Genomic DNA, 3,176 nt, shown 5'->3' with positions numbered 1-3,176 from the left:
AAATGTGAAGGGTGAGATAGTGTGAAGGTTCCCTTTTAGTGGGAGCAGCACATGCCTGGTGTTTTGGCCAGCTTGGCTTTTGTTAGCTGTTTTTACCCACTGTGTTTTATTTTGTATGTTTTCTTTTATAATTTATTTTTTGTACACTCGTGCATATTCTCTTTGCCCTAGCCACCTCCATCTGCAACTTAAACTTGTAAATATTACGAATAAAACCTGTGCAGCTGTGTGCTGTGTCAAAGACAACTCCTGTGTCGATCTCTAGTCTGTTACAATTGTTCCCCCCTGGGGGCCCACAATTATGTTTAGTGCTGGGCCCACAAAAAGTTAATCTAGCCCTGCTTCTGGGTGGCTTACATTCTGTCCCTTTCTACCTCTGACAGTGATGGCTGCTGCTTCTCTTTCCTCTGCTCCTCTTATTGCTTCCTTGGGAGCGGCTGTCTGCCTCCCTGTGAGCCCAGGGGCAAAACCAGTAGTAATGCACCAATTTTTTTTAAAAAAAGAAGAACAAATTAGGAAAAATCTGCTGACAAGAGACCGTTCCACAGCCTGACAGAACTCATGAAAGAAGGGACAACAGCCCTATTTCTTGGCATATTTAAAAATGGACTGCACATAGGTATGGTCAGAGCAGTACAGCATAATTCTGCAATGCTCTTTTGGAGGATAGACTAAATGACCAGACAGGTCTTTTTTCATCTATACTATTGGATAAACACATTAGCTGGATGTTTCCAATAAAACTATCAGCAGCAAAACAATTTAACCATGCTGGAATTAAATTGTGATCATTAAGTCTCTGAGTTAATATTAAAATTAGATGCATGGAGGAAGTTAGCACTTCTGTGATGTTGGTTTCAGGCTGTCTGCAGACTGAAGAAGCTGGCACTACATTGGGTCACACTCAGCAGGTCATCTTTACAATTTACAAAACCTAGAGAGTTATTGAGAACACTGATAACCAGTAGAAATTAGATATCAGACAGCCTCAAAAAATGTGGGCAATTTGCCTTTCCTTATGACAATATATTATTGTCATTGCTGTATAGTAATGTTTAGTAAGGTAGCTTAAGAACCTTGGGCCACTCACATTTTTCATAAAAGTCTTCCAGTGAGAGTTAAGGAAAATATTTTCTGTACTTTCACCTTCAAAAAAAAAAAAAAAAAAAAAAAAAAAATCCCAGCTAAGCCAGAAGAGAGAAATAGTGTCTCTAGCCAATAAGGTGATGAAATCAACTGGATTTTATATTCACATGGAGTCTGGGACTGATCAAAGACTGCCACCACAAGGTAGGCAAAACAACATCTCTTTGATAAGAGGCTCTATAAGAAGCATGAATGAAATACAACCACCACAGAAGCACATAGAGTAATGCTGAATAAAACAGAGTGAAAGCTTTTTAATGCAGATTTTACTAGCAAACTGGTATTACACATTATAACTCAATAGCATCATTTTATAAATGGCACTTTAGTCACATTAGAGATTAGCAGCTTTGGTATTTAAATGGAAGAAAAGTACAAATTATTTTTCTTTGTTTTTGGTTTGTTTTTTAATTTTTCTACAATATCTGATAGATAAGCAGGAAAAAAAGGCCTAACCACTTTACCCTTAAAGTCGGGTGAGCCAGTGAGCTGATAATTCTAGCGACACAAACCAGTCAAAGAAGAAAACATTAAAAATGTTATAAGTGCTATTGTATTCTTCCATAACCCTATTCTGCATATTTGCCTACTAGACAGTTTCATTCTGCAATGTTTAAAATAGTTTTGAGACAATCTTATCCCATTTAGAGAAATATTTTGGGTGTAAAGGATACTGGTACATTTAACAAAACACAGCTGGCTTGGGGCTGATCCTGCAAGCTGCCTAGCATCCCTTGCGAGCTGAGATCATTCAGCTCTTCACAGGATCTGCTCTGCATTGTGCCGAGCTATGTTCTGGCTAACAATAATGAAGGGCCCTTCAGCTTCCATTGAAATCAACAGCAAGACTCCATTGACTGTAATGGGCGTTGAATCCAGGAAATTTTTGGAAAGCGTAGGGGACAATTTCCTGGTGCAAGTGCTGGAGGAACCAACTAGGGGCAAAGCTTTTCTTGACCTGCTGCTCACAAACAGGGAAGAACTAGTAGGGGAAGCAAAAGTGGATGGGAACCTGGGAGGCAGTGACCATGAGATGGTCGAGTTCAGGATCCTGACACAAGGAAGAAAGGAGAGCAGCAGAATATGGACCCTGGACTTCAGAAAAGCAGACTTTGACTCCCTCAGGGAACAGATGGGCAGGATCCCCTGGGAGAATAACATGAAGGGCAAAGGGGTCCAGGAGAGCTGGCTGTATTTTAAAGAATCCTTATTGAGGTTGCAGGAACAAACCATCCCGATGTGTAGAAAGAATAGTAAATATGGCAGGCGACCAGCTTGGCTAAACAGTGAAATCCTTGCTGATCTTAAATGCAAAAAAGAGGCTTATAAGAAGTGGAAGATTGGACAAATGACCAGGGAGGAGTATAAAAATATTGCTCAGGCGTGCAGGAGTGAAATCAGGAAGGCCAAATCACACTTGGAGTTGCAGTTAGCAAGAGATGTTAAGAGTAACAAGAAAGGTTTCTTCAGGTATGTTAGCAACAAGAAGAAAATCAAGGAAAGTGTGGGCCCCTTACTGAATGAGGGAGGCAACCTAGTGACCGACGATGTGGAAAAAGCTAATGTACTCAATGATTTTTTTGCCTCTGTCTTCACGCACAAGGTCAGCTCCCAGATTGCTGCACTGGGCAGTACAGCATGGGGAGAAGGTGACCAGCCCTCTGTGGAGAAAGAAGTGGTTCGGGACTATTTAGAAAAACTGGACGTGCACAAGTCCATGGGGCCGGATGCGCTGCACCCGAGGGTGCTAAAGGAGTTGGCGGGTGAGATTGCAGAGCCATTAGCCATTATTTTTGAAAACTCATGGCGATCGGGGGAGGTCCCAGATGACTGGAAAAAGGCTAATGTAGTGCCCATCTTTAAAAAAGGGAAGAAGGAGGATCCGGGGAACTACAGGCCAGTCAGCCTCACCTCAGTCCCTGGAAAAATTATGGAGCAGGTCCTCAAGGAATCAATTATGAAACATTTAGAGGAGAGGAAAGTGATCAGGAACAGTCAGGCACGACTTCCCCTTCGTGAATCCATGCTGA

Source organism: Trachemys scripta, chromosome 2 (assembly GCF_013100865.1).
Source record: "Trachemys scripta elegans isolate TJP31775 chromosome 2, CAS_Tse_1.0, whole genome shotgun sequence".
NCBI classification, from domain to species: domain Eukaryota; kingdom Metazoa; phylum Chordata; order Testudines; family Emydidae; genus Trachemys; species Trachemys scripta.
This window is presented reverse-complemented; position numbering follows the sequence as displayed.